Below are 11,247 nucleotides of genomic sequence, written 5' to 3'. Positions count from 1 at the left end.
GCGGGGAGGGGGCGTGGCCGGCCGGGGCGTCTCGCGCTGGGTGACAGCTCGCGCGTGCTGGTGATGGCGGTAAATAAAGGGGACGGGGGGGGTGAAGGGGGGGGGGGGACACACGGGACGCGACCCCCCCTGGGGACAGAGAGGGAGAGACGGGTGGGGGGACATGGGGGGGTTGAGGAGGACGAGAGGAGGGGTCTTTGGTGCCCCCCCCTCAAAGGGACACCCCCCCCTCCGTGATGCGGTTGTGGGGCTGAGGCGGACCCCGTTACCCTCCTCCCCCCCCCCCCCGTCATCCATCACGGGGGTCGCCGCCTTTGTGTGCGGGCGGGACCCCCGCGCCGGGCTCGGCGGCTCCGCAACTTTCCCTTTGTTGAGGGAACATCCTCCCCTCTCCACATTCCCCCCCTCATCCCCGGGATCGACTCCCACCTCCCCAGACCCCCCCCTCAACCTCCCCAAGACCCCGTTCCTAAACCAACCCCAGATCCCCTTCCACCGCCTCAAATCGCCCCCTTGCCGGGACCCTCTTCCCACACGTTCCCCCCTCCCCGGGACCGTGAGGGGGTGCTGGGGGTCGTGGCTTTGGTGGGAGGGGGAGAAAACCCCTTTAAAAACTCCCTTTAAACCCCCGTGCTGAGCGTGGTGGAGCGGGGAGAGGGCACGAAAACGGGGAAAATCGATGCGGGTTTGTGTTTCTTTAGAAAAAATACAACCCCAAAAAGCCGTGGGTTTGTGTCCCCAAGAGGGGGAAAGAGCAGAGCTTGATCGGGGGTGGGCTTGGGGTTGGGTTTGCTGGCGGTGAGAGTCAGCTCCAGGCAGCAAAACTGCTTCAAAATCCCCCTTTTTTAAAGCTCCGAGGGGGTCCCCCCCTGCCACGAGGGCTCCCGGAGCCACGGGAATCACGGATCAGGCATAACCGAGCCCCTCCAAACGGGAATTCAGCGCTGGAAAAGCTGCTAATTTTAGGGAAAGCGCCCGTTAATCGCGTTACGCAGGGATCGAGCCTGATCCCTGTGTCAGAACAGCTCCAGGTACTGCCGGGGGAGGAACAGCGTGGGGAAAGCATCCCGTTATCCCGAAATATTGGAGCTGGGAGAGTGGGAAGTTGTCTTTACTTTGCGGAGTTCCTTGCTGTGCTTTTAGTCAGGGGAAGATGCCTGGAGTCGCTGGGCTCGTCTGGTGTGAAACGATGCAAAATTTGGTCCTTTCACGCGCCGCTGCCTCGGGGAAAATGCTCGGGGAAGATGCTCGTGGAGCCCAGGGAATGAGGCGGTGATTCCTCGTTCCAGGGAAAACTGATGGAGTTCGGCGGGAGTTTTTTTGGAATAGAGTCAGTCGTTCTTTATCCGGAGGGAAGGCAGAAAATAGCGGATTAAAAGGGATGGTTTGGGGGGGCTGGAAGCAAAAATAAGGTGTTGGGGAGGGGGCTGAGAGCTGAGCTGCTGCTGGAGCTGAGGAAACGTGGCTGGGATGTGGGAATGAGGATGGGAGAAAGAGCTGGAGCATGAGAGGGGATAAATGAGTGGAATTGTGAATTAAAAACTCCTTGTGGATGGGAGCCGTGTGGATTAAACTTGGATTAAATGAGTGTTGCTGTAAAGTGTTGGGAGCTGCCCCGAGAGGAATTTTCACCGAATTTTGGCTGCTCTGCCTTGGGCAGCTGCACTCGGGGGCTGCTGTGGTTTATCCAGGGTCAGAGAGGTTGGGTGATGTTTAAAAACCCAAAAAGGAGAAGGCAACAAAAGCGTTTGGGGTTTTATTTGGTGTTTTTAATTGCCTTGAGAACGGGCTGGGTGCAAATATTTGGGAATGATGTGCCAAGCGTGAGCAGCGTTTGATGTCTCCAAGCTTTCAGCAAACCATAAATGTGCATTTATTCCTCCCCGGTCGTTCTCCCGATGAATACGAGCTGACTCCGAGTAGAAAAGGGTGTTTTGAAGTTGGCAGATTTTTTCCAGTGTGGAATAATTCTGGGTCTTGTGCAAGCTGGGTTTGTTACAGAGAATTTCGCTTGTTCAGGAGCAGGGCTTGGACAATAGTCACATATGCAACGGGTTAGGGGCTAGAAAAGAGCCAGGAAGCCAAAACTGGGGATTTGTTTGGCTGTTGTGTGTCCAAGGATTGTTAGGAAGGAATCTCTTGCTCCAATTCCTGCCGAGATTCCGGCTGCATGTGGTCCAAAGCCCTGGGCTTGACAGGAGGCCCTGTGAGGATGGAGAAATTGGGGGTCAGCCTCGTGGGTTGGGAAGGGCATGGTGACAATTGGTCAGTGGGGACAGAAAAAAACAAATTCAGGTTCTGGCTCTGCTCTGGGTGTATTTTTTTGCAGAGAGTTTCTTGTGGCTGGTGCAGCTCTGCCCACATCACACGCTGCAGGTTGTTTTCCTCAGTGCTAAAACACACTCACTTGTTAATTATTATTTTTAAGCAGCCCTGTTTTGTCTCAGCACCTCCAAACACGTGACAAGAAGCACTTTCTCAGCAGCAAAAGTGGTTTATTCAGTAGAAAGGACTGAAAATGTCTTTCAGATCCTGTTTTTCTTGGCCTTTTTTCCCTTCGTTAACTGTTTTTCTACTGCAACGTCACAGGGCTTCTGCTGGGACTCATAAAGTGAAATTTAGTGTTTTCTCAGCCCTCAGAAGATGTTAATGGATTGATTTAGAACAGTTAACAAACGGAAATACTTCAAAATACTACAAAATTCTAAAAGAATAACGTAAAATTCAGCTGCTGCTGTGTTAAGTGTGGATTCTTTCCCGAGTGTTTTTAGCTTTGGGGAAGTGTGAAAGGTTTTCTGAAGTTGACCCCAGCTCTGAGGCAAAACAAAACTGAGGGGTTTGGTTTAAAATTGTTATAAATAAACAGAGAAATAGTAAATAACTTGTCTGAAAGCTTTGTCTATGGGAGCAGTGGTTGAGGTGAGGAGGAGTGGGAAGATGGGGTTGTTCCAAAGATCCCCCCTCCCCTCCAGTCCTTTCTTTTCTGCAGGAATCCTCTCCAGGGAGAATGAGAAGTTTTCTTGCTTTGTTTAACAACCTTTGTGGTTTTCAGCTTGAATATTTCATCAAGGGTTGGGTTTGGTGCTGGGGTTTTTTTTTCCCCTTTGGGGAATGAAACCTTGGGAGATGTTCCTGTCTCAGCAGCCTGTTGTTCCCAAACCCTTCACCTTTCCCAAACCCTTCACCACAGGCTCTTGTATGGAAAAATGCCCCCCTCCAATGCCAGTGAAAAGGAAGAGGATCCTCATTAGTGTGAAACCCTTAACGAGTCTTTGCTCCTGAGGGTGCTGAGCAAATCCAAATTGTTGAACAGAAATAATTTCAAAATCCCATTTAAAGCTGAGAATATCTCAGCTGTTGGTTGATGTCTCCCTGTGTGCCCACAAATGCTCTTCACTTTGGGGTTTTAGGAGAGTTTAGCTCAGAGATGGATCAGGTGAGGCTTTTGTGGCTCAGGAGCCAGGGAATTCCAGCTTCAGGAGCCAGGGAATTCCAGCACAGAGCAGCCAGAACACCCCATGAAAACAAAACAGATTAAAGGAGAGAGGAAGTAGAAATGGAAGTGAGATTCTGCCCTTTGCCAGTGTCTTTGGGATGGAATTTCTAGGTGAGCTGAAGCTGATGATTTGTGTACTTGCAGTAATTAATATCCTGGTGTACTGAGGAAAATGCAGATTAAAACCCACTGTTCTGCTGGGCGAGAAAGGAAAAAAATCCCTTTTGGCAACAGTGTTAAGAAGTGTCTGAAGTAGGCGTAAAATAACACAAAGCTGCCAAGTTTATATTTTTTCCCTAATTGTTGTTAATGAGCTTTTAGCTTTGCGAGATGATAATGAGAAGCACGTGAGCTGTTACACCTCCAGTTCGTGACAAATCAGTCGAAACCCCTCAGAAAACGGCAAATTGTTGGGACATACCTTGGGATTTTTTTGAAAGAACGCTCGCTAGGTGAGTTCCTTTAATTAGGTAATTATGCTGTAATTCACTGAGAAGTCTGGCTTTGTAAGAGCTTTACTGAGGAAGTAAAAGATATCTGAAAACCAGGAGCTTTTCGTGTTCCTCCCCACGGTGCTCGCACTTTTCTTGTCTCTCTGCTTGGCTCTGTAATTCAGCTTTCAGCTGCTTTTCCAAATGGAGACAGAGAGCTGGAATCCAGGGATCTGACAGCTCCAAGTTCCTCTGAAATGTGTCTTGTGTAACGTGTCAGTCATGACAAATGGACTATTTAAAGAAAGATTCTGACTAAGGAGGTGTTTTTTCTGCGTTTTTGGGAGTTTGCTGACTGAAAAGCCAAAGGAAAAAGCACATCCTCAGGCACGGGAATCCCCACAGAAGGCTGGAATCGCTAAATAACTTGGCTTCTATAAGGAAATAATGGTTTTGGGGGCTGATGGAGATCACAAAAACTTTCACACTCAACCCCTAACCGTGGGCACTGAAAAAAAGGAGCTGTTTTCCCCCCCCTCTGCGTGCAGCCAGGGATGGGGTTGGGTTGTTTTTTTTTTCAAAGGACCAATTTACTGGAGCAAAGCTTTAGTGCATTTCTGCCCTTTTCAGGCTTTTCAGGCAAAGCATGGAAGATCAAGCCAAGAGTTATGGGCCACAGCTGTGTCCCTGCATTGAGATGTTCTATAGGGGATCAGCTGAGCTGATTAAGGAACGGTGACCACGGCTCCCATCCCTTATTCCCTGTGAAAAGCAAATCCATCCCCTCCATGGAGGCAGCGCTGCCTTGGGACCGGATTTTCCCACTCGCTTTCAGTGGGCGGCTTTAGATTTGATGAAGAAATACTGTCCTCTAATTACATTCTGCCCCTCTCTCCCAGGCTTTGAAAAGCTTCCGAAGACAATTGGAGGGTTTGGAGTTGAAATAAAAGCGGTGTGGAAGGAGCTGGGCAGGGTGGGGTGGTGAAGTGATAAGTGGCTTTTAGCTGGAAATCCTAAAAGTGTCCTGAGGAGAGCACTCAGTGCTGCCTTGTGGGTTCTGCACTGCTGGGGCTTTGTTCCCATTTTTTTTTTTTTCCCCTGACAGGGATCGGTTTCTCTGAGCCTGACTCCATTCCAGTAAGTTCCTGACAAAACTGGGCTTTGTGCTAAATCCCAGAATAGTTTGGGTTGGGAGGGACCTTAAAGCTCAAACAGTGCCACCCCTGCCATGGGCAGGGACACCTTCCACCATCCCTGGGTGCTCCAACGTGGCCTTGGGCACTTCCAGGGATGGGGCAGCCACAACTCCCTGTGCCCGGGCTTCCCCACCCTCGAACGGAGGAATTTTCCTCTAATATCCAATCTAAACCTGCTCCCTATCAGTTTAAATCCATCCCCCCTTGTCCTGCCACTCTTTGCTCTTGTAAATCCTTTCTTTGGATGTGCTGGACCCGTTCCAGCTCTTGCCTGGTGCTGGGATTGACTTTATCCAGGAATTTCAGCTGGTTTAGAGCTGTGCCTTGTGCTGCAGGTTCAATAACAAGTGCTGTGTGTATGAAGAAAGTGATGGAGATTTGTGGCTGACTCCTACCTCGAGTATTACCTTCTTATTATATTTTTATTCATAAATTCTGCTCTGGGGTCCCCCAGACCCAGATCATTTCTTCATGCACTGAACTTCAGCAAATAAAGTTGGGCATGAAAACCTCCCCCTGCCCCACCTGAGATGTAACTCATGGAATGAGGAGTTTATGGCTTTTTTTGATTAATGGTGTTTGGGTTTATAGTCACTGTGGCTTTCTGGGTGGAGGGAGGGGTGTAAGGATTGAGTTACACAAATCCAGGGATGTATTTTTATATATATATATATGGGTATCTGTTTGGGTGTGTGCGTGTGTCTGTAGGGGTGTTGGTGGAACTGGATGTTTAAGGGGTTTTCAAGTCATTAACAGTGAGAAATTAAATCATTCAGAGGTCGTGGCTGGCTCAGAGGGCTGCTTCAAGATGAATTCACCAAAATTTGGGCTGTGTTAAATAAAAACCCCTTGATTTGGGATGAGGGAGCCGAAATCCTGGATTTCAGCATCCGTGCTCCAGCTCTCCCATCCAGTGACTTTCCATGGCAGTTACAGGTGGGTTTCTTCTTGTTATTGAGGTTCCTCTTAGTGGCTGCTTCTTCTGGTGGCAGGGACGTTTCTGGTGTCATAGTTGGAATATTTCATGTTTCATTTAAGAGCAAACCATGTTTTAATGTCTGCTGGTTGCTGTGTAGAAGTCAGGATTTGGACTTCCATGATTTTGGTGGATCCCTTCCAGCTCAGGATATTCTGTGATTTTGTGGGTTTTTTGTGTCTTCTGCAGATGGAGAAAAATAATGGGAATACCAGGTGGGAAGAGCAGGTTGATCCAGAGAGTTGTGAGGAGGACAAAGTGGGGGTTATGTCCTTTAAAACCACATAAGCACAAAAAACTTGTTTTCATTTTAAGGACAACCATTCTAGACTTAGGATGGCATTAATTATGCTGAAAAAATCTGTGTAAAACTGCTATTCTTTAAAAAACCCCCTTAAATCAGCTGTTTATTCCCTGGAGTTGTGAGAAAGAGCCCTGAGCTTGGATTTAATGATGTTTAATCATTCTTTCAAAAACACAAAGGAGGCACTAAAAGCTGTTCAGCTGAGCTATAAAGAACTAATAGCTATAACTCAGATTCAAAAGTGATTTAGTTCCAGAGGTAAATCCATAATCCGACCAGTCAGGAGTTAATCTGTCATCAGACTAAGACTAGAAACAAATCTATTTAACTAAGAATAGTTAATTCACCTGAATCAGAGCAGGGATGAAGATCCTGCTCACCAGAGTTTATTTTGAGGAAATCAAATATTCATGATAGAGGGTGGAAACAGCAAGTGGCTTTCAAAGGGGGAGGGGAAAAAAAAAAAATCTCCTTTGGAATTTGCACTGCTCTTTTCCTGCACTTCCCAGGATGGTTGGAACCTGCTGGTTTGGACAATGTGGAAATGAGTCAGTGAATAAGGGAGGAGATATCCTGTTTATCCTCAAGTTGGAAGGGTTTAGGGACGGCTTTTCGTGGCATCAAACCCAAATTCACCTCTCCCTCCTTGCTCTCCTTGTCCTGTTGTTGTTTCATCTCAGGACAAATTGAAGGGATGAACTTTAACCTCTTGGGAGGATAATTTATTAAAATAACAGATGCTGCAGAATGGGGCCTGGGTTGATCTGCAGTTCTTAAGGAAGATTAACAACCTGAGAGTTCACAAATCGGGGTCCTGCTTCCGACCTCGGCTTGTGGGGAGGACAAAGGCACCACTCAGATCCTGCCTGTAATTCAGGAGGAAAAAAAAAAAGATTTCAGCCAGAACAGGATTCTTAATATGCAAATCAGGAATAATTCCATCAGGAAATGGGGGGGGGAAAGGTAGATTTGAGCAAATGAAATTCTTCCTTTCGTAGCAGAAAATAGAGGCACAAACCTTGGGTGAGGCTGGGGCTGCAAACACAAATCTTAGTTTTATTTATGCCGCTCCAGGTCCCTGTTTGGACACTGAGGAAGAGCAGGGATTGCTGGATAGATTCGCTTTTCCCAACACAAAACAGGCCCAGCAGCTGAGCAGGGGAAGAGGATGTGTAAATCCCTTAATTCTTTGTTGGCAAGAAAACACAGAAGCCCTTGGTCGAGCCCCAGGGTCTGAGTGGAGGGCTCAGAGATTTGCTATTTCCAGAGCTGGGGACACAGCAGCACTCTCCATATGGGAATGTGGGAATTCTTAGGGATGCTGGACATAAATACCACCGAGCACCTTGGGGTTTGTTGGTCAGACAAATAAAACCCCGAAGTCCTCGCTGCGCTTGGATAAATTGGAGAAATCACCGCGATTTACTCCCTTTTATGGCATTTATAAAACCCTCAGAAAATTTTCTGCTGTTACAAAACCCCCAGAAAATTTTCTGCTGCTCTGCCTCACTCGTTTGGGGTTAAAAAAAAACCCCTAATAATTGATTGGCAAGCGAAGGAAAAGCAAATGCTGGAGAGGGCTGTTGGAACACGGCGTTATTTTTGTCTGGGGATCCCAAACACATCGGAGGCACCTTCCCTGCTCCGAGCCCAGCCTGTGGAATTGTGCCCTTCTCTTCAATGCTCTTTGCCTGTTCATTCTGGCTGGGGAGATAATAAGGCACAGCCTGCTGGGCTTGGCTGGTGCTTTATTGCCTCGGAGATGGCTCTGACACCTCGGCGTGACCGATGGCTCCCGGATCCGCTCCCGCCTCCGCCGGGATGGGTTCGTTCCTAGGCCGGCGGAGATTTCGCCAGGATGGATGTGAATTGTGTTCCGAAAAGAACAGCAGAGGACTCCCCAGAACTTAGCAAGTGTTCACTCCGTGCCGTAATCCCTCTTTGTGTCTGTCACAAAGAGATCCTGGAAGAGGCTGGGATTCCGCTGCCGAATCCCGCGGCTGCTCGTGGATCCCTGCAGCAGCGAGAGGACCCCGAGGTGCTGGAGCTGCCAAACTTCCCCTCATCCCTGTGCCACGGAGGGGTTTGGGGTTTGTTTTATTGCCATTCCCTGGGTTTTGATACAGAATTAAATCAGGTTTGGGAATTCTGAAGGTGCTCGAGGTCAGAATGTAACCGGCTCTGCCTTTGCAGTCATGGAATCAGTGAAGCTGGAAAAGACCTTTCAGGTGATCAGGTCCAAAATGATGTTGGATTTTGTTGTTGTTATTGGGAAGCTGGGTGGGATTGGAGTAGGATTTTCCCTGTGAAAAGGCTGAGTGGGTGATTTTTGGTATTTTTAATACATAATCTATGAACTGTTGCTGTGAACCTCAACTCACTGGATGTGTTGTTTTCCTGCCGATTGGTGATAAATGGGATGTGCTGAGTGGGATAATAATGGTTAAAGAGCGTGGGGAAAAGCAAAAACGCTTCCTGCAGGCTGGAAATAGTAGGGATTTGTGTGGCTGGCTATGATTAAAAGGAATGATAAGGCAGGGAAAGTGGGAATCCGAGGGCAAGGCTGCTGATCTCTGCTCCTGCTTTGTCATGTTGGGATGATTTGGTTTAACCTGTGCCTGGTTAATTATTCCATGGGCCCAGATCCCTGCCTGTGCCTCTGTCCCTGGAGCAGGATCCCTGCGCAGTGGGAAGTGTGAAGGGAAGCAAAGATGCTGGGTTTGGTGTGAATCCCGACAGTTCGGGGATGGGGGGCACGAAAAAAAGTGAATTTCCCATGGATTTGGAGTCAGTGCCACTGATTCTGTGCCATTAAAGCTCCTCCCCTACCTGCTCCAGCTGAGCTGTTCAGGAGGGATGTTTGGGTGGAAAACTTCAGGACATGGGACATCACCCTCTGCTGTTGTCGCCCCTGTAGACACAGAATCCTTTGGGAATTCCCAAGTTGTGCCAAGCTGGTTGTAAAGTGAAATTAGAACTTTCTGTCAGACAGAATCAACTCTCAGCTGGTCCTAATTCCGTTCTTCTTCCTGCTCCGGGCTGATGATTCCGATTGTGTGTGTTTGCTGTAACTGCTTCAGGCTTCTCCAGGTGGAAGAGGCAGGGAATTGCTGCGAGTTCCTTCCCTTTGGGCTGGTTCAGGAGAACTGCAGTTGTTCAGGAATTGTTTCGATGCCCAGATCTGTGTTGGGATCGTGTTTCCCAGCTTATTGACACTTCCAAAAGCCATCCCAAAAATAAAACCTGGATGCCTGTGGAAAGAAAGGGGAGAAGGGTTTTTATGTGCTGGAGTAAATAGAGAAATTAACTTCTAGAAAGCTGTGAACTAAGACATAAATAGCATTTTAATGATGCTTTTTAACATCTGGGGCCATTAAATAGTAATTCCCACATTTTCAGGGATCTGTAGGACATGGATCTTGTTTGTTGGTTTGTTTTCAGTGACCCTAAAGAACAGACAATATTTCACCTGGAAATTGGGAGTCCTAAAGCTAAAGTCAAGAGGTGCAAATTAAAAATAGAGGTACTTGAGGTTTTAATCACTTTTATTCATCTCTTAGATGAGAAACTGAGCTCGGCTCAATAAGAATATTCAAATTTCATCTTTAAAATACTTGAAACTTGAAAAACTTCCACATTTTAACTGGCGTGGCTGCATTTGCATGGCAATGCAGACACAGAGCAGCTCATCCCTTCGTGGACTGAAGGATTTAACTCCTCTTTGCCTCTCCATGATTATTTCCAAACCCTGAACCGCTGCTCCATTCCCAGGGATCTTCATCGGGAAGGAATGTTGGATAGAAGACACATGTGCAGCCCTTTGTGTGGAGCTGGAATTCCAGCTCTTGCAAGATGCCAAGTCTTTTGGTGGAGTCATAAATTTCTCTCCCAGCCAACCCCAAAGGAGTTTGGTGGCTTCTCTGACTCCTTGGAGTTCACCAGGAAGCAGAGGGAGGTGGTTTTGGGTAGTGCAGCTCCAACAATTCCCCAGGAACCGTGAGTGGGAACAGCAAAAAAAAGGCAGGACCGGGTTATTTTATCCATTCCAGACTTTAGGAGTGGGGAATATTTCATTCCCTTTTCACTGTAGGTGAGGCACATTCCAGTTTCCAGGAGGCCCCAAGTCATATTTAAAGCAGTCTTGAAGACATTAAAGCTTTTTTCTAAAGTGCTCAGAATTCCAGAGTTTTAGGGAGGTTTTCCATCCTTGCTCCTTCCCTGGGGCTCCATTCCCTGAGCACTTCATTTATCTTGAGCAGTTTGGTTGATTTGGAGGTTGGACCTGAAAAATGCTTTATTTGTATATTTGTTGTGCTCTAAAGTCAAAGATGGGCCAAAATCCAGCAACTTCAGCTTCCTGACAGGATCCAGAGAACCAAATCCTGCAGAAATCCTGTTTGTGCCCCCAAGGAATGCTGCCAGTGCAGGGAATAGGATTTTCCTGATCCGAGTGCTTTGGGTTGTTTGATTCTTTTTTTTGGGGGGGGGGTTGGTTGGGTTTTTTCAGTATTTCTTTGAAAACTGATTCCTGAGAATTCCATGTTGGAGCCTAGAAGGGATTTTGGAAACTCCCAGGAAGAGTTTAACACTTCCAGAGTTGGAATTAACTGAGAGGGGTTCATAAACCTGAACTTGCTGGCGAAGTTGGCAGGAAAATCCCATTTTCCTCAAGCTCCCTTGTGCCCAGAGCTGGAGTTTGGAACAGCTGGGTGGGCTGTGGAGTCCTCCAGTGCCTGAATCCAGCAGGAAGCTCTTCCTTGGCTCCTGTAGGATCCTGACCTCCGTCCTGGCATGGGAAGGTTGGGAATTCTCAGGATTTGGTGAGATCCAGGTGGAGGATTTGT

The 11,247-nt window shown here is 47.7% G+C and overlaps 1 protein-coding gene across 3 annotated transcripts in view; it reads left to right on the top strand.

Annotated features, from left to right (window-relative positions):
- Nucleotides 1-11,247, top strand: part of USP49 (ubiquitin specific peptidase 49) — a 29,703-nt gene continuing 18,456 nt past the window's right edge. Inside the window, exon 1 of one of the 3 annotated variants that reach the window (XM_048327771.1) lies at nucleotides 1-69. The gene's annotated coding sequence lies outside the window, so the exon portion shown is untranslated. The remainder of the gene's footprint in view (nucleotides 70-11,247) is intronic. The other 2 variants (XM_048327769.1, XM_048327770.1) reach the window with 2 other exon arrangements.

Source organism: Corvus hawaiiensis, chromosome 24 (assembly GCF_020740725.1).
Source record: "Corvus hawaiiensis isolate bCorHaw1 chromosome 24, bCorHaw1.pri.cur, whole genome shotgun sequence".
In the NCBI taxonomy this organism is placed as follows: domain Eukaryota; kingdom Metazoa; phylum Chordata; class Aves; order Passeriformes; family Corvidae; genus Corvus; species Corvus hawaiiensis.
Note: the sequence above shows the minus strand (reverse complement) of the source record. Positions and strands in the feature narration are given on the sequence as shown.